This window comes from Bison bison, unplaced genomic scaffold (genome assembly GCF_000754665.1).
Source record: "Bison bison bison isolate TAMUID 2011002044 unplaced genomic scaffold, Bison_UMD1.0 scf7180017864141, whole genome shotgun sequence".
NCBI lineage: Eukaryota > Metazoa > Chordata > Mammalia > Artiodactyla > Bovidae > Bison > Bison bison.
Genome location: NW_011494713.1, coordinates 7,502,788 through 7,524,172, shown reverse-complemented (window position 1 = coordinate 7,524,172; position 21,385 = coordinate 7,502,788).

The window sequence follows — 21,385 nt, the reverse complement described above, 5'->3', positions numbered from 1 at the left end:
CACACGCGCGCGCGCGCACAAACACACACATACATACGTGAAACTGCGGCACTCCCGCTGTTGAATTTAGTGTTTCTAAACCCTTTGCGCAGTTCATATCAACCTTTTAGTGTTCCTAGATTTTCTCATTTCTTTCTGGGGAATGAAGCCTCGAATACTTTGAGCGTATTGAAGCGTATAAGTGGAAGGGAGCTGAGAAGGTGTTTGAAACTAAGGGGAGAAAACCGACTTGCAAAGGCAGCGGCCAGCTCTGCAGCGGGGAAACTTCTACTGTCACACGTTGCCTGTATCTTCTTCATCCCTAAATTCCTGCTCCACACCACTAACTCCATCACACTGAAAGCCCCTTTCCCTCTTTTTAGACCCACGTTGCACCCAACCTGATGATTTCAAGGAGCTAGGCAGGTGGCTGATTTTCAGAGGGAAGCTACTGCCGCCGCCGGGAGGGCGGAGCGTGTCTCCAGGGAGCAGAGCTCCGACAGAGACGCCTTGTTCTGGGACGGGTGGAAAATAGCCGTGTGGTTTAGCCACCGAACCCCTCTGATAAACACACAACAGATACAGTCCGAAATCCATTGTTTTATTTTAGGGAACACCCAGGTACCTGAAAGAGTGTGCACGCCGTAATGCACACTGATAAAGCCCTGCGGTTACAGAGCATTTTCACACGTTATGTTAGGGAGTCCTCCGGTTTCAGGGACAGATTGCAGAGATATACGTAGGACACCTAAGCTTTTTCTAAGCAGGCATGTAATCTGTGTTTTCTTTGTATAAGAGTAGCATTTTCGGTGCAACATACTGATTTTTTAAAGAAGCAAAGGAAGGGGAAACATGAGAGTTTTCAAACAGAGAAGCCGGTATCGTTTTGTCTGTGATGCTGAGAGGGACGAAGTACTTGGAACTGGTACCACAGAAGCTGCTGGAGCAACTGCAACCTCTCCCCTGGACAGGGCAAGATGAGGTTCTTTGTAACTTTAAAAAACCTTTCCTTTTTCCTGGTCAAGACTGCAGCAGAGAACTTGTATGAGATTTCTAGACAATCTTTAAGGTCTCAAGTAATGCAACTTTAGAAACATTAATACTAGTAATTTAAATCTATCAAGCGGTCCATCCACATTCAGTCATCCTGGGATCTTCAAGCCGAGTCTGTCCTGCATTTTGCCTGACCCTGGCAGATGTGATTAGGCACTTACTATGATGCCTGTTTCAACCCAGGCATCTTTGGTCTTATTGATCAGTGACTCAACAGTGGGAAAGGCTTCTCTGGGGAAAGAGAGGGGAGTGTTGGTAAAACTTCAGTAAGCCGTATTTTTATCTGCCCTCAATTACCCATATATGGATGACAAGTGACAGTGGATTTTTTTACCTGCCCCCATTTAAACCACATTGTTTCACACTCACTGTGTGCGAGTCCGCCTATGCCACACTCTTAGGTATTCATGAGATAATTTCCTTTGTGCCAGCTCCTTTCCCTCCGTTTCAGGTCACCCTCAGAGATCTTAAATCCATCAGCGGTTTTTTTTTTTTCCTTTTTTTTTTTTTTTTGCCATGGCTCCTGGCTGAAGCCTTTGACTGCGGAGGAAGTGGCTCAGAAAGAGGGAGGCGGCTGACTGATGCTGCAGGGACACTGAGATGCTGCGGAGAGAAGGAACCTGTGGGCCTCTGCTGCGGTCCTTTGAGCAGCTGAAAAGAAAGACACCCTGGAGTGTGAAGGGTAGGAATGAGAGGGCAGGGACCCTTGTCTTTGCTGAACCTGGTGAAAAGGGTGTGGGGAGAGGGGCAGATCAACTCTATTTATGAATGTAGAGCTCTGGTCTTTTTCAATAGCTCCACTACAGCTTTGCTTTAGAGGGGCTCCCAGACCCAGCCTGCGTTTGAGTTTTGGTGACACTACCTTCAGCCTTCCTCTGCTAGGTACCAGCTCCTTTTTAAAATATTCTGTCCACTGAATGAAGTAAGTCAGCCAGAAAAGGAAGAATATCATATGACATTCCTTATATATGGAATCTAAAAAGAAATGATATAAATGTACTTACAAAACAGAGACTCACAGGCTTAGAGAACGAACTTGGAAAAGGGAACTTGGAAAGGGAAAGGATGGAAGGAAGGGATAGTTAGGCAGTTTGAGATGGACATGTACACACTGCTATATTTAAAATGGGTAACCAACAGGGACCTACTGTATAGCACATGGAACTCTGCTCAGTGGTATGCAGCAGCCTGGATAGGAGGGGTGTTTGGGGGAGAATGGATACATGCATATGTATTTGTATACGTATGTATGTATATGTATATATAGATAGACAGATAGATATGGCTGAGTCTTTTTGTTGTTCACCTGAAATTATCACAACATTGTTAATTGGCTATATGCCAATGCAAAATAAAAAGCTTAAGTAAATAAGATAAAATATTCTGTCTAGTCATTCTTTCTAACTCCTCTTCCCAGCCCTTTGTTCTGGATACCCCTGTGGCATCAGTTCTGTGTGTCAAAGCAAAGGTAAAATGAACAACTTTAGGTCATCTGTTTTAAAAAAGAATCTTGACTTTTCTTCCCTTATCATAAATGATTCTGCATCAGTGCTGTTTGCAGGGGTGTCATTATTTCTTTAGAAGAAGACTCTGGGGTCTTGTTACACACCTGTGCGTTTATTCCCCTTTAAGCACATTCTCCACCAACATAAAATTGGTTGAGGACTGCCAACAAAACCCACTCCTAGGAGATAAAAAATATTTTAAAAATAAATAGACAAGTATGTTGATGAAATTCAGAGAATTTCTACTACTCTGGTTATCCCTGATAGCTCTGTAATTCCCCTAAATGACTGTTTGAAGTAGTTTAGTTTAAAAATAAAATGTTCTAACATTGTCACAGAGCTCATAAAATATAACTCTTCGAAGCACTGAAAAAATTTAACCCTCTCATGCTGGGAGAGTCAGAAGTTTCAGATGGCTAGAACCTGGTGACTTTCATTATTTTACAACCCTTTGGCACACGAGAAGTACGTATTGGCATTTGTTTCGAAAAGCTCAGCTCTAGGCTAAGGTTCTTATGAGGCAGATCTCCTGAGAACATCAGCCCTGGGGTGAAGAGAACGAAGTTCTGCCACCAGTGTGCAGCAGGAATAGTCCTCTTCCCTATCCGGTCTCCACTCCTCACCTTCCAGTAGATACATCACTGTGAGCAACATTGGCATCAATTTGTCCATGCAAAGAAGGATGAAGGAAATAAACATGTGCAGGATGCCTACCCTAAGATAGGCATTTGATATCTTATCATTTAATAATTCCCACATCTCCATGAGATGGTTATTGCTTGTTCTGAGCAAACAATTGAGGCCCAGTGAGGGTAAGTAATGTGCCAACTCACCCAGCTACTCCATACCTAAGCTCAATCTGCTTCCAGTCTGACTAGGCCTCTATTCATTATACATACTGCAGCCACTGACATTTGCTGCTTCTTTCAGTCTCTGTGGAATGTGATAATTGCATGCTATAGTCTCTGTGCTTGTGCTAAACCACTCATGTTTGCGGGGGAGACCAATATGAACTGATTTATACCGTGAAGAAATTGTTCACGAGCATGTTTTATTTGGACACCTAGTGCTGGCAATAAACTGCAGAATTATTTTAGGTTTCTTAAGAGTTCCAAAATAAAATGGAAGCTACCCGTAGAACATGACACATAACTGATGATGTGACTTTCTTGACACTACTCTAAACATCAGTTTACAAGACACCTTTTCTGAAATGAATGACCTAAATGCGACTTCGCTGATTTAAACTCTTTAGAATAACTACATTATGACATCTACCTTTTTACTAATTAAAATACCTTTGTTTTCCACTCTTGTAATAGGTCTTCTTTAGCAAAATGACCTTTAAAATTGCTCTAAAGAATAAAAGAAGAAATGCTGGCAGCCAACATCTCATTATGGGAGTTTATCATGCTTTATCCGCATCTTTACCTTTTTTGGAAAGAAATACAAGTAAAATCAACAGAAAATGTATAGCATGTGGAAATCACAAATGTATTACCTCTCTGCTTTTTAGAACCAGTTTATTTCCTGATATATTATGCTCACCATTGGAATCATCATACACAAATCTCTCCATCCCTGGGGAAATGTATTTGAAAGAAAACTTTCCTCCTTGTAATATAAAATATGACTAATTTTACAGCATCCCATTCTGAAGTGATGCATCGTAAAAAGTGCTATGCAGCGATATAATGCAGACGGCGGCAGGAATGAGAATGTCACTTGAATAAATTAAAAAGGAACAGTACGCTTGTATTCAGGACACGTGCAATATTGGAAATGACAGGAAGTTGCTGTTGTCCAAGCAGAAATGATGACCATAGGTTTAAACTCCTAAATGCTTGCTGCATGGAACCAGTCAAGGGAATGTATGTTCTCCCCAGAGACCTGTTTCACAGTGCCTTGCCCTTAATCACAGTCAAAGATGCATAGGTAAAAAGAGGCTATAAAGGGGACTTTAAAGGGCTTCATTTGTAGTCAGTTCAGGCAGGTCCTCGCCCTATGGGTCCGAACCAGCAGTACTAACCCTGTTTGTTGAGTTGTGCTTGCCTAACTGCCAGGATCACTCCAATATTCTTGCCTGGAGAATCCCATGGACAGAGGAACCTGGTGGGCTGCTGTTGATGGAGTCACAAAGAACCAGACATGACTGAAGCTACTTAGCACACATGTGAGTGCAAAGAAGTACATGCTGCTTCTGCAATCTGGGTAGCAACTAGCCACAAAGACATGCCAGGAAGCACCTGAATTTCTTGGCCAACCTTTGCAGTGGTTTAATAAATCAGTCGGAGGAATGTGAGGTTTACTGTTTGCAAAGACAGCGGATAAGCATTTCCATCTGCAAGAGACAAAGACCAAGGTCGGCTCTTTCACTGCCAGGCTGGAGCCCCAGGCAGAGCAGCGGTTCCTTTCACTGCCGTGGGAATGCAGCAAATGCGGTTGCAGCACTGCTCATGGGCGGATCCCTGGGTTTTTCCAGGACAGCAGACAGACTGCTGGTACCAGGATAGATGCGTAGCACTGGTGTTTGGTAAGTTGAACGTATAAAAGACAGTCTGGATTAGAAAAGCAAGACCAGATTGTGTCTAAATGGCTTCTTGATGGATTAAATAACTCCTATATTCATTTATACACTGCGTCACTGAATGCCATTAGAACACTTAGAATACACACAATTCTAAGTGCCCGGTGAAGTGGGGGCCTGCAAGGAGTTAGAGCAGACTCCTACCTCCAAGGGCTTGAAAAATACCTGAGCGGGAGGAGGAAGGAGGGTTCGGGACAGGAAACACATGTATACCTGTGGCGGATTCATGTTGATGTATGGCAAAACCAATACAATACTGTAAAGTAATTAACTTCCAATTAAAATAAATAAATTTATTTTTTAAAAAAAGAAAAATACTTGAGCACAGTAGAAGGATCAGCTACTGATACACAGAGCATGGATGAATCTGATACTGAGTCCAAGAGGTCTTATACACTATGCATAAAAGGATACATAGTAGATAATTCCATTTATATTAAATCTGGAACAGGGGAACTAAGCTATGATATTTTCCATTGTAGATTTCCAATCTGATTTCCGATGTATCCTTTAATACACTCCATTTATATGAAATTCTAGAACAGGCAAACTAATCTATGATGGAAAACAATCAGAGCAGTGGTGGCTTCAGGGAGTGTAAGGTGAGGAATGACTGGGAGGAGGCACGAGGGAATTTTCTGGGGGAATGGTATTGTTTTAGGTCTCAATGGATGGGACAGATGTCTGCATTTTTCAAACCTCAGAACATAGTAGGATTTCTGCATTTCATTGAATATAAGTTTTACATCAGAGAAAAATGTAAACTATACATAGACATATACACCTATAATTATAAACATGAATTTACAATATAAAATATATTTACAAGTAAAAAGCACATAACCAATCACTTTAAAAAGAGCTAAGCAGACAAAGCCCATGTATGTGAAATTTCAAAGAACTATGCAAAAGTCATTAATAAAAAGCAAAATTCTAGGCATTGTCTCAAAGAGGAGAAGAAAGTTACAGGTGATGTTTGCCATGATCTCAGAGAAGGGCCACATAAATGAAAGGAATCAGCATTCTGCAGCTGGCTACTGTGCCAGGGGCTCTGTGCAGAGTTCAAATTTAATTCCCACAGTAACTCTATGAAGTGGATGTTTTTATTCTTCTAAAGATGAATAAGTGGGGGAGGGAAGGATTGAGAGGTTGGGATTAGCAGATGCAAACTAGTACATATAGGATGGATAAACAAGGTCCTATGGTATATAGCACAGGGAACAATATTTAATATCCTGTAGTAAACCATAATGGAAAAGAATATAAACAAGAATATTTGTGTGTATATATATATGTGTGTGTGTGTGTGTGTGTGTGTGTGTATAACCGAGACTTTGCTATAAAACAGAAATTAACACAACTTTGTAAACTGGCTATTCTTCAATAAAATTTAAAAATTAAAAAAATAAAGATGAGTAGGTATTGTATTTCTGTTAATCCATCCCAATATTGCATTTAACATTTTTAGCCATCTTGCTTTGCTGCCTCATACTGAATTGTATCAACTTAAAAAAAACCTTGAAAGCTAAGGCTATTCACTTATACTGTGACTTTTATAAAAACCTAAAAATATACCTTTTGTTTATTTTCTTCAAATCTAATCTTTAATATAAATGCTTTGAATCCATTGGTCAAACCTGCTGTAATAGTTATAAAACCTTCCAACTTTATATCAAATTCAATAATGGATGAATTTCCTAATTTTTAAAAAATTAATGCCATTTTACTGGGTTTTTTTGTGTGTGTGCTGTATTTCATAGACTTTTGGGATTGGGAAGTAATTTACACGCTTTCCACTCAGGTCCTCCAATGGCTACTTCATCTTCAGCAGCTCTTAACCTTTCCTTTGCTTGTCCCATTTTGCGGAATGAGTTATATCTTCTTACCCTCCCCCTACACCAAAGCCACTGGACAGTACTTTTAAACAGAGCTGAAATTTCTAGAAAGGCAGCAACATTACTGCCCCAAAATAAGTTTTGGTTTTTCACTTTTTGTTTCTTGTTATGCTCCAGTTTCTTTTCCATGTGATTCAAGAGCATCATCATATAACAGAGATGGTAACAGTGATATTTATGTGGAGAACAGAGAGTTTCCCAGCACTTCAGCATGATATCACTGGATCCTTGTAACCATGCTGTGAGACCAAAACAGTTCTACAAGGGTTACAGTCCTTGCTTCCTAAATAAGGATGCTGAGAAGTCTTAGCAGAGGCAAAGGATTTCCTCCCAAATCCTATCCCCTGTAACAATGAGGCCAGAGCTCTTACCCAGGTTATCTGTCATCAAATTCACTGGGAATTTGTCCTCCACATCTTACATTTGCCTATGTATCAAGCCTATCATTTTCCAGATCCCCTCCTGGTAACCCTTCCAGAAAGACAGGGAAGCTCCAGGTGCTTCTCACTTTTAGGTTGGATTCTTCTTTTTCTTTTAGTATTTATTTATTTGGCTGTGCTGGGTCTTAGTTGCAGCATGCAGGATCTTCGATCTTCATTGCAGCATGATGGATCTTTAGTTGTGGCACATAAACTCTTAGTTGCGGCAGGTGGGATCCAGTTCCCTGATTAGGACTCTGCATTGGGAGCACAGAGTCTCAGCCAGTGGACCACCAGGGAAGTCCCTCAGATTGGATTCTTGATGTACAATTACTCAAATCAAAGCTTCATCTCTTTAGCTTGCACACCTGTTAAAATGCCAGTATCAATAGGAATGGTAAGAGTTAAAGCTGATATTAGTCCTTTATACCTAAGACTAAATATAGGTTAATAACTCCTTTTGAAATAATGAAAGTTTGAGAACCTTGAGCAGTGAGGAACTGGAAAAGGACAATAAGTGTCATTATCATAAAGAGTCTGGTCAGAGAATAAGCCAGAATGTTGGCAGGACTAGAAGCAGAATATCCCTGTAGACACTGAGTTCACACCCAAAGCAAAGGCTCCTATCTCCCTGATATGATTTGACCAGAATATAATTCATATTAGTCAGAACCTATGAATTCTGGGATGACCCAGATGTATTTAAGTCAGGGAAGAGACTCGAAGCTTTATTTTGAGATGTCTTCTCCCATCTGAACTTTGGCCAATGAAATTCTTGCATTGATAGACATTTGTCTGAGCTTCTTTGCTCTTACATCTTCAGGAAGGTACCAACCAACCAACTGGGAAAATGTCAAATGGAGAAAGAGATGGAAAGAGAAGAAGTAAAATGGCATAAAAATGCACATACCAAGTACCCAAGTCTGAGCAAGGAAATTAGAGCATAATCCTAAATTTAAAAAGGAATATGGAAGTTTTGCATGTATTAAGCATAATTGCATGCAATAATATTAATAGAAGCTTTATATCAGGCACAGTCCTAAGTCGTTTTCTTGGATAATTTCCTTTAATCATCACAAAATTTGATGAGTTGGGTACTTTTTATGTGGATCATCTTTTTAAAAGTCTTTATTGAATTTGTTATAATATTGTTTCTGTTTTATATTTTGGTTTTTTGGCCATGAGGCATGTGGGATCTTAGCTTCTCTGCATTGGAAGGCAAAGACTTAACCACTGGACTGGTAGGGAAGTCCTGAGTTGGGTATTTAAATAGTCCTCATTTTAAAGATGTGGAATATAAGGTTTAGACTAGAGCCTACACCATATACCTAAAGAATTCAAGTATATGTCATTGACCTCTAATGAATTATGTATTACTATCATTCCATAAGGAGGAAGAAGGAATGAGCTTCAGAGAGTTTAAGAATATTGATCAAGGTCGCACAGCTGGGTCAAGGTCTGTCTGAATTCTCACACTTCCTGTTATGATCGAAGTGCCAGAATGTTTGTGAGAGGTGCTAGGCAAATAGCATCACTCGCTGTATTTTTCCTGTGCAGTTTTAATTTGTAGACGGATACAAGAAAATGCTGCAACAGAATTGAGGTTGCACAAATCATGAGCAAGGAAAGTAATCCATATAATGGTCATTTAGACAAAGCACCACAAACACATACCAAATAAGTCATCTCTTGGTTTCATTAGCAGGCTGTAAAAATAGCCATCCATCACTGCAGTCATTTACAAGAAGCAAATTGCATTGGACCATCTCTCTCTAGACACAGGCTCCCTGCCTTATTGTTAACTAGCAATTTCTTTTATTATATTATCTGGAAGAGAAAAAGGCACACTGAAAAAGATTCCCTGCACCTTTCAGTATCACTTTATCCTACAAATTTAATAAACTGCACTACCAAATCTCATTACAGCCACAGATGTGCTGTTAAAGAGGTCTGAGATATTTCAATTTGAAAAGTGCTTTCTTTTCCTTATGCCAAAGAAGTTTTTGCCCATTACACTGATTAATACTTACTTTAGCAGTTTCCAAATTAAAATTTTCTTCCAAATGAATTCCCCAATTCAGAAAGGTCACTTAAATAAGGCGCACAGCTCTGTCTTAACAATTAAATGTACAGATGAGTGTAAGACTTGGTGGAAGAGACTGCTCTGGGCACAAAGTCACAGCAGTTCAGAAAGGAAGCACTTCAACTCTGAACTGGCCTTGACCTTAGATGGCTTCTCAGATCCTCTGCCAACCTGAGATTTTCTGATTCAAAAGTATGGAAGAGGCCAAAAGCGCTGGGTAAGCCTGGACCAAGGAGAGCTCTCACCTTTTAAGTGATGACAAATGAGAGATCAAAAGCATAGGGTTACAACAAAAACTGAGACTTGCTAATATCTTACTTTAGAAGCAAGCCAGACAGAATATGAGCAAATGCCAAAAGAATGAGATTTTTGAGGGAAGAAACCATTACTAATTGAAGTTTTCAGGGAATATATATTTGCTTATTTAGTATTGAAGTCATCTTTCCTGGGGCTTCCCAGATGGCTCAGTGGTAAAGAATCTGCCTGCCAATGCAGAAGACACAGGAGATGTGAATTTGATCTCTGGGTCAGGAAGATTCACTGGAGAAAGAAATAGCAACCCACTTAAGTATTCTTGCCTGGAAAATCTGATGGACAGAGGACCTGGTGGGCTACAGTTCATAGGCTCGCAAGGAGTCAGACACAACTGAGCGACTGAGCACGCACGCTTGCACCTTTCTTACAGCACAGAGCTAATAATACACAGCTGAACAGCTATCAATATTTTATCAGTTGAATTGGTTCCCATTCACCTAAGACAATAGAATTCATTTTCTCTCTCCTGTTGTTTACCTAACACAATAGGATTCAACTTCTCGTTTCTAATTTTTTATTTTCATGGGTTGATTATGAAAGAAATGAGAGAAAAACAGATCCTCCTCTTAAATCTTGCTCCAGGATTAAGTGTTGAAACAGCATAGATTTGGGCTATTGGCATTTTTTCCCCCTAGGACCCAAACCCCAGGATGAAGAATAGAAACAACTTCTCACACTGTGTCTTTCTTCCTTTCTCCTTTTTAAAGTCTTTGGTTCTTTCTCTCCTCCTGAAATGTATGTATTGCTGGTTTCTCTTTGAAGAAAGGAACCTAAGCATTTGAACTCAATGCCCAGGAAATAGTAGGCTGTGGAGTTTGGAGTTAAAGAGAGGACAGGCAAATAATCTCTAAGTATCACTATGGTAACCATTCTAGATAGTGAGAGGAGCCTGCTGTTATTTAAAAAAAAAAAAAGACAAACAACTCAAAGAAATAAACCAAAAAAGCTAAATGTATCAGATATTATCTTTTCCAGATAATGACATTTTTTGGATGCACTGTTGTTCTACAGCTCAAAGTCCATATAATCTTGGCAGACAACACTGAAGAGTGGGAAAGCGCTGGATTTGAGCCTGAGGTATTTGATCCTAGATCTAGCTCTGTCGCTAACAAAGCATAAATGCCTTTGAACTGGGCCATCTGTTCCCCTGAAGGGATTGGAAGACTTTCTAAGGGGTTCACGGAGAACAAGTAGTGCTAAGGGAGTCTATTTCCAGATCCCCAATTGCCATATGTAGTCTTTTGTAAAATCTATCTGCTTGAGAATTTGTGCTAATTCTGCTTTCCCACCTTCGCTATAAATTGAAGGAGCTAAATCTGCAACAACAAGCTTTTGACAAAAATGAATTTAAATCACATGGGAAATAATATAATTTTATTAATAATGTATTGATAAAGATGTATTGAAATTAAAAGATTAAAAGTATTCATTATTCCAACCCTTTCTAAGTTTGATGAGTTAAGTAAGGTGCCTCTAAGTGAAAATAAACAGGTATAATTAATAGTCATTTGATAAGACTTGGTGAAGCCTCTTTTGGTATCTTCCCAGAAATAAAGTGAGTAAATTACTTTAACTATGCAGAAATAAATCTTTGTGCAAGCTAGGTGCTTTCTAATTCTATGCTTTCAGCAAAATTAAAGGAGCACTTAATTAATTAGCAGATAGATCATTAAAATAATTATTTTATTTTTTAATTGAAGTATGATTGATTTGCAATGTTGTGCTTAGTTACAGGCATGCAGTAAAGTGACTCAGCTATATTCCTTTTTGGAATCTTTTCCCTTATAGGTTATTATAAGATATTCAGTATAATTCCCTATGTTATACAGTAGGTCCTTGTGGGTTATCTATTTTATACATAGTAATATATATATGTTAATCCCAAACTCCTAATTTATCCCTCCCCAATATTTTTATAATAGGTCAATATGTGCTTTTTGGCTTCAAATTTGGAAAGATTTTAAATACTAACATTGCTAAAGCAATAAAAACAACACCAATATTTCTATTCCTGTACACTTATATATATTTTTACTTTTATACTTGTATGTGTACTTATATACTTTTATATTTATTTAGGTAAACAAGATTTCTGCAATTTGATGTTTTATATTTGTGTGTATATAGTTATTTAAAAGAAGTGAATTGTTTTATCATTCATTCTAGCCATCAGTACTATTCATTTATAAATGTATAATTAATTGAGATGCATTCTAAATAAAAGTTAATTCTTTATTTTAACTCTGTATTTCCATTTTGCCAATGATCGGGACTGTCGAATTCATGTCTCATCAACCACTCAAATACCTTCTTTGGGGAATGTCTATTAAATCAGATCCAGCATTTCTACTCCTAGGAATCTACTCAGAAGAAATGAAAACATATGTCTACACAAAGATTTGTATATGAATATTCATAGCAGCATTATTCATAATGGCCAGAACGACTGAAATGCCCATCAGCTAGATAAATAAAATATATTTTAGTGATGGAATGTTATTTGGCCATGAAAATGAAGTACTGATACATGCCATAGTGTGGACCAAATTTGAAAACAGTATGAAACATTATGTGAAAGAAGCCAGTCACAAAAAAACACACAGTCGATGGTCCGTTATATGATTTCTTGAGTGAGAGAATGAGATTTGGGCTTTGTGAGCTGCCATGCATCACTACCACCAGAATGGTAAAATGTAGAAGACTTTATTCTGAGGCACTTCTATAGTTCTCCTTATACAATTTGGTCAGTTTCTTCAGAAAAACTCTCTCATCTTCCCATGGTATTATGTAGTCTGATTGGGGAGGAGAAGGGGTCCAAGTGACTGAATGCCTGAAGGACCTGGGCTGGGCTAGGCTGGTAATAGGAAGTTAAGGAAGAGAATGGGGGGATCAAGTGTTTCATAACAGCACCCATCAATCTCAGGGTTCTGTGCCCTATCCACCCTGCTCCTTTGTTTTATCTGCAGTCTCTACACAATAGCTTCTCCAGGGCTGTTCCTGGGCAGGTCAGCAGCCTTCTTACTGCAGGGCCCTCGATGCAAATTGTGGGCTTTGCCTTCTTCACTTCACAGATCAAAACCCTTTAATCTACAACTGACTTTCAGAAATGTGTTGAACTCGGGGAAAGGAGAGGGTGGGACGGATTGAGAAAGCAGCATTGACATGTATACACTCTCATGTGTAAAATAGATAGCTAGTGGGAAGCTACTATGTAAGTAACACACGGAACCTGGCCCGGACTTGCACTCTGACAACCCAGAAGAGTGGAATGGGAGGGGGCAGGGAGGCTAAAGTGGGAGGGGATATATATATGTAATTATGACGGATTGACATAAACCAACACAACATTGTAAAGCAATTATTCTCCAATGAGAAAAAAAGAAATGTGTTGAACTCTTCTTTATTCCCTGTCCAGTCTCATAAGCTGTTGTGCAATTTTATCTTTATTAACTTCTTCAGCTCAGTTCAGTTCAGTCGCTCAGTCGTGTCCAACTCTTTGTGCTTAACTTCTTAATTATCATTAAATAGCGTCTCAGAAGAGAGGATAAATATATTCAGTTTAACATCTTGAATTAGATAGTTTTATAATTCTATTATTGCATCTCCTATGTTGAAAAAAATTTTTTACAGTGATTAAATCAGCTCTGTCTGCATTTTCACCAGTCCAATCCTATGATTAGTGTCAGAGCAGATAATGAAAATCAGTAAGTAAAAAAAATACCAGTAAGCACCAAGGGCCTATATATACATATACATATATATGTATATATATGTGTGTGTATATATATTTCATGTGCCATATTTCAATCTATTTCCTTTCAGGATCAAAGAGTGGTAATCTAAATTAAAATTTGAATGACAGATTTTTATTGAAAATCTTCTAGCAGGCATGATCAGCCCCTGGAAAGATTTCTGTTTTTAGTTACAGCTCACAGAAAAATATAAAAAACATTATAATAAGCACCATATATCTCTTGCTCATCTGTCAAACTTTAGCATTTTATCAGATTTACTTAGAATCTTAAAACAAAAATTACGGGTACCATCAAAGACTTCTATATAGATTTCCTCAATCTCTTTCATCATCTTTTTTTCCCAGAGAGAAGCAACAAACTGAGTTTAGCATTATTCACTCCTTTGCATGTTTACAGTCCATGGAATTCTCCAGGCCTTTCCCTTCTCCAGAGGATCTTCCCAACCCAGGGATCAAACCCAGGTCTCTCACATTGCAGGTGGATTCTTTACCAGCTGAGCCACAAGAGAAGCCCAAGAACACTGGAGTGGGTAGCCTATCCCTTCTCAAGCTGATCTTCCCAACTCAGGAATCGAACCGGGGTCTCCTGCATTGCAGGTGGATTCTTTACCAACTGAGTTATCAGGGAAGCCTGTTTTTGAAACTCATATCTATAAATAATATGGATGTATCTATAAATAATATGGATGTATCTATAATGACATAGTCACTAATAAATACTATCATATGTTTTTTTCCTTATTCTGTAAATGTGATCAATTAACTTAATGTTTCTAATGTTAATTCATCTTTACATTCTTGTGATTAGACACAGATATACAATATTCATATTCATATATATATACATGCATTCAATCTTAAGTTCAGTTTGCCCATATGTGTTTAAGATTTTTGCATATATATTCATAAAGTCAGGTCAACCTCCACTTTCTTCCGTATTCCTTGCCTGATCTAGGCTAATCTCATTAACTGAGTTTAGTAGTTTCCTCATGTTTTACTTTTTGGAAAGATTTACGTAACTTTGGGCTATTGGTTTCTTGGATGTTTAGTAGAATTTGCTTATAAAATCACTCACATATAGTGTTTTATTTTGTACAAATTTTAACTATTAAAAAAATCAATACCTTAATGGTTACAGGATCATTAAGTTTCTCTATTTCTTCTTGAATAAGTATTAGGACTTTACATTTTTACAGATAATTATACATTGTAAGTTTTCAGTCATGTTAATATCAAACTATTGGTATTGGTGATATCCCTTTATTACTTTCATATCTTGGGTGTTTTGAAAGTTATACAGCTCTATAAACCCACTTTTTGTTTTTTGTAAAGAGAAATCTTTACTTCTTGCTTCTCCTCACTTTCTAAATACATAACCTTAGCATGCTCTTTTCCCTCTGTCTGAAATGCTTCTCTCTCAACTCTTTTCATAGATGCTCAATCCTGTTCTTAGGGTATTATCTTATTTCATTATTTTCATATTCTTGCCTTGAGAACACCATGAATACTATGAAAAGGCAAAAAGGTATGACACTGAAAAATGAATTCTCCAGGTCAGTAGGTGCCCAATATGCTACTGAAGAGAATGGCAAAATAACTCCAGAAAGAATGAACAGACAGAGCCAAAACAAAAACAACAACCAGTTGTGGATGTGACAGGTGATAGAAGTAAAGTTCAGTGCTGTAAAGAGCAATATTGCATAGGAACCTGGAATGTTAGGTCCATGAAAGAAAAAGAAAGAGAGAAAGTGAAGTCGCTCAGTCGTGTCCAACTCTGCAAACCCATGGACTGTAGCCTGCCAGGTCCTCTGTCCAGGATTCTCCAGGCAAGAACACTGGAATGGATTGCCATTTCCTTCTCCAGGGGATCCTCCCAACTCAGGGATCGAACCCAGGTCTCCCACGTTGTGGGCAGATGCTTTACCATCTGAACCACCAGGGAAGCCCATAGGTCCATGAATCAAGGCAAATTGGAATTGGTCAAATAAGAGATGGCAAGAGTGAACATCGACATTTTAGGAATCAGTGAACTAAACTGGACTGGAATGGGTGAATTTAACTCAGATGACCATTATATCTACTACTGTGGGCAGGAATCCCTTAGAAGAAGTGGAGTAGCCATCGTAGTCAACAAGAGTTCGAAATGCAGTGCTTGGATGCAATCTCAAAAGCGACAGAATGATCTCTGTTCGTTTCCAAGGCAAACCATTCAATATCACAGTAATCCAAGTCTATGCCCCAACCAGTAATGCTGAAGAAGCTGAACAGTTCTATGAAGACCTATAAGACCTCCTAGAACTAACACCCAAAAAAGTTGTCCTCTTCATTATAGGGGACTGGAATGCAAAAGTAGGAAGTCAAGAGCTACCTGGAGTAACAGGCAAATTTGGCCTTGGAGTACAAAATGAAGCAGGGCAAAGGCTAAAAGAATTTTGCCAAGAGAACACACTGGTCGTAGCAAACACCCTCTTCCAACAACACAAGAGAAGACTACACATGGACATCACCAGATGACCAATACTGAAGTCAAATTGATTATATTCTTTATAGCCAAAAATGAAGAAGTTCTATACAGTCAGCAAAAAGAAGACTGGGAGCTGACTGTGGCTCAGAACATGAGCTCCTTATTGCAAATTCAGACTTACATTGAAGAAAGTAGGGAAAACCACTAGACCATTCAGGTATGACCTAAATCTAATCCCTTACGATGATACAGTGGAAGTAACAAATAGATTCAAGGGATTTGATCTGATAGACAGAGTGCCTGAAGAACTATGGACAGAGGTTCATGACATTGTACAGCAGACAGTGGTCAAGATCATCCCCAAGAAAAAGAAATGCAAAAAGGCAAAATGGTTGTCTGATGAGGCCTTACAAATAGCTGAGAAAAGAAGAGAGGCTAAACGCAAAGGAGAAAAGGAAAGATACACCCATTTGAATGCAGAGTTCCAAAGAATGGCAAGGAGAGACAAGAAAGCCTTCCTCAGCGATCAATGCAAAGAAATAGAGGAAAACACTAGCATGGGAAAGACTAGGGATCTCTTCAAGAAAATTAGAGATACCAAGGGAACATTTAATGCAAAGTTGAGCACAATAAAGGACAGAAATGGTATGGACCTAACAGAAGCAGAAGATATTAAGAAGAGGTGGCAAGAATACACAGAAGAACTATACAAAAAAGATCTTCATGACCCAGATAACCACAATGGTGTGATCACTCACCTAGAGCCAGACATCCTAGAGTGTGAAGTCAAGTGGGCTTTAGGAAGCATCAATATGAATAAAGCTAGTGGAGGTGATGTAATTCCAGTTGAGTTATTTCAAACCCTAAAAGATGATGCTGTAAAAGTGCTGCACTCAATATGCCATCAAATTTGGAAAACTCAGCAGTGGCCACAGGACTGGAAAAGGTCAGTTATCATTCCAGTCTAAGCAAAGGCAATGCCAAAGAATGCTCAAACTACCACACAATTGCACTCATCTCACATGCTAGCAAAGTAATTCTCAAAATTCTCCAAGCCAGGCTTCAACAGTACATGAACTGTGAACTTCCAGATGTTCAAGCTGGATTTAGAAAAGGAAGAGGAACCAGAGATCAAATTGCCAACATCTGCTGGATCATCAAAAAAGACAAGAGAGTTCCAGAAAAACATCTACTTTTGCTTTATTGACTATGCCAAAGCCTTTAACTGTGTGGATCACAATAAACTGTGGGAAATTCTTCAAGAGATGAGAATACCAGACCACCTTACCTGCCTCCTGAGAAATCTGTATGCAGGTCAAGAAGCAACACAGAACTGGGCATGTAACAACAGACCGGTTCCAAATCAGGAAAGGAGTACGTCAAGGTTGTATATTGTCACCCTGCTTATTTAACTTATATGCAGAGTACGTCATGAGAAATGCTGGACTGGATGAAGCACAAGCTAGAATCAAGATTGCAGGGAAAAATATCAATAACCTCAGATATGCAGATGATACCACCCTTATAGCAGAAAATGAAGAACTAAAGAACCCCTTGATGAAAGTGAAAGAGGAGAGTGAAAAAGTTGGCTTAAAACTCAACATTCCAAAAACTAAGATTATGGCATCTGGTCCCATCACTTCATGGCAAATAGATGGGGAAACAATGGAAACAGTGAGAGATTTTATTGTTTTGGGCTCCAAAATCACTGCAGCTGGTGACTGCAGCCATGATATTAAAAGATGCTTGCTCCTTGGAAGAAAAGTTATGACCAACCTAGACAGCATATTCAAAAGCAGAGACAGTACTTTACCAACAAAGGTCTGTCTAGTCAAAGGTATGGTTTTACCAGTAGTCATGTATGGATGTGAGATTTGGCCTATAAAGAAAGCTGAGCACCAAAGTATTGATGCTTTTGAACTGTGGTGTTGGAGAAGACTCTTGAGAGTCCCTTGGACTGCAAGGAGATCCAACCAGTCAATCCTAAAGTAAATCAGTCCTGAGTATTCATTGGAAGAATTGATGCTGAAGCTGAAAATCCAATACTTTGGCCACCTGATGAGAAGAACCAACTCATTGGAAAAGACCTTGATGCTGGGAAAGATTGAAGGCAGGAGGAGAAGTGGATGACAGGGGATGAGATGGTTAGATGGCATTACTGACACAATGGACATGAGTTTGAGTAAGCTCCAGGAGTTGGTGATGGACAGGAAAGCCTGGTGTACTGCAGTCAATGGGGTCGCAAAGAGTCAGACATGACCCCAGAGTCAGACTGAACTCACTCATTCCTGTTCTTAGGGTATTTTTTTCATTATTTTTAATGAAGTATCATTGACATGTAATTACATTAATTACATTAGTATCAGGTGTACAACATAATGATTTGATATTTGCATATATTGCAAAATGATCACCTCAGTATCATGTCTTTGTTTTATCTGTAATTATGTCTTTTTCATTACTCCTCTGCATCTTTTCTTGTTGAAGTATAGCTGATTTGCAATATTTTGTTAGTTTCAGGTATTCAGCAAAGTGATTTGGTTATAAATATACATATATGGCATCCCAGGTGGCTCAGTGGTAAAGAACCCACCTGTCAATGCAGAATATGTGAGTTCTATTTCTGGGTCAGGAAGATCCCCTGAAGAAGGAAATGGCAACCTACTCCAATATTCTTGCTTGGGAAATCCCATGGTGAAAAGAAGCCTGGTGGGGAATAGGCCATGGGGTCGAAAAGAGTCAGAGTCAGACACAACTTAGCTACTAAACAACAACAAATATATATGTATACTCTTTCTATCAATTCTTTTCCATTATAGTTTATTACAGTGTAGTTTCCTGGGTTATGCAGTAAATCCTTGTTGCTTGTTTTATACATGGTATTATGTATTTGTTAATTTCATAACTCTTAATTTATCCCTTCTTCTTTCTCCTTTAACAAGCATAAGTTTGTTTTCTATGGCTGTGAGTCTATTTCTGTTTTGTAAATAAGTTTATTTGTATTTTTTATATTCCACATATATGTGATATCATATTTGTCTTTGACTTATTTAACTTAGTATGATAATCTCCAGATCCATTCATGTTGCTGCAAATGGCATTATTTCATTCTTTCTTATGGCTGAGTCCATCATATACATACCACATCATTTTTATCCATTCATCTGTTGAAGGGCATTTAGGTTGTTTCCATTTCTTGACCATTGTAATTAGTGCTGTTATGAATATTGGGGTGCATGTGTCTTTTTTAATTAAAATTTTCACTTGTCTAGATATATGCCCAGGAGTGAAACTGCTGGATCATATGTTGTTATTGTTGTTCAGTCGCTCAGTAGTGTCTGATTCTTTGCAACCCCTGGTGGACTGCAATACACCAGGCTTCCCTGACCCTTACCATCTCCCAGAGGATCATATGTAGGAACCTGCATGCTGTTTTCCACAGTGGCTGGACAGATTTACATTCCTACCAATAGTGTAGAAAGATTCTTTTTTATCCACACCCTCTCCAGCATTTATTATTTGCAGGATTTTTTGCATCTTCTCTTTTTAAAAATTTTAATTGTAGTGAAAGACTTGTAACATAAAATTTATGTTAACCCTCTTTCTGTATAAAGTTAAGTATATTCATATTGTTTTACAACAGGTCTATACAACTATTTTCATCCTGCAAATCTGAAACTCTATAGTCATTAAACAATAGCTCCATGTTTCCCCTTCCCCTATGCCTTGGCAGCCACCATTGCATTTTCTGTTTCTATGACTTTGACAACTTTGGACACCTTATATAAGTGGAATCACATAATATTTTTTTTTCTGACTAGCTTATTTCATTTTGCATAATACTCTCCAGGTTCATCCATGTGTATCACATGACAGGATTTTCTTCTTTTTTAAAACCTAAATAATATTGCACTGTGTTGATATACCATACTTTATTTATCTATTCATCCATCAATGGACATACCTATTGCTTTGACTTCTTGGTTATTGAGAAAAATGCTGCAATAAACATGGGTGTGCAAATATCTCTTCAAGATCCTGCTTTCAGTTCAGTGTTGCCCATCAGTGCCTTTATTCTACCAACCCACTCAGGTATCTGCATGTGGGTTTGTTTGTGTGCCCAATAACATCATTTCCTCAGTAAAAATTCCCATGTGGGTAGCTGCAGTGTGGGGAAAGGACCCTGGATTTCAAGCCCAAGAATTTCAAGCCCAAAGCTTTGCATTCACATCTGTTTCACAACTTACTAACTGGAGGGTCTTGAAACAACTTTTCTGAGTTTTAATTTTCAGTACACAGAGTCAAATATGCCTATCAATATGTTAGGAGGGTTAAATAAGATAATTGTGTAAACCACCTATTATGTTACTTGAGTAATAACTGGTGGACAATTTAATATTTGGTAGCTTCTCTGTTGTTTTACTTTCAACGTCTTGATCTTGAGTCCCGAAAACAATTTTATGTTTTGATTCCTTTGTAGATGAAGGTGTATTGCTGATTATTTTGTGTGCTGTCATTTTTTGCTGTTTTGGTTATAAGAAATCAGCCAGTTTCCAAGCCATAAACCTGCGTATCATCTTCTAAACAAAGAAAATGAATCAATGCTCTCTTCTAAACTGGACTGCTAAATTTCCCCACTTTCCCTCAGCTTGCTAAGTTTTCCTAGAGCTATATACGTGTAATTGCACAGGCATTTTCCTGATAGATTAAACATTCATGCCAATAAAGAAGCAAGACACAGATCCATTTTACAGTTCACTTATTTTTGTTGCTGTTAGTCAACTTGATTGCTGAAAGGAAGCAGGAAAATTTCAAAAGGCGGGCTTATTAAATGAACTAAGAATAATTTAATTCAAATAACATAAGTGCAAATTATCTCAGTGCAAACCCCATGCTGCTAAGGTCAGAAGATCTTAGCTTCTGAAATAACCTACAAGACTCAATATGGTTTTGGAATCAGAGACTTAGATTTTGTTAAAACCAAGTAATTCATGTCCAGAACTCTGAATGAAGACACAAGTACAGTTTTAGGAAGCACTATAAAGTCGTGGCTTGAATCTGTTTGATTAATTCTTATACAATTATCTACGCTGTTTATTAAGAATTAATCAGATAAGTTGGATGTTTTTAAGGAGTTTTCTATATCTTGAACGTGCCCTTAACACTTTTTCTGAAGGGCAAAACAACCTTTCAAAGTTATCAAAACGGCAAGACCAACATCTAGTGGTGAAATAAGTATACTGCAGGATGAATTTAGACCTTTTTTTTTTTTTAGTTTCTTTTTTTTTTTTTTTTTTTTTTTTTAAACTTTACAATATTGTATTAGTTTTG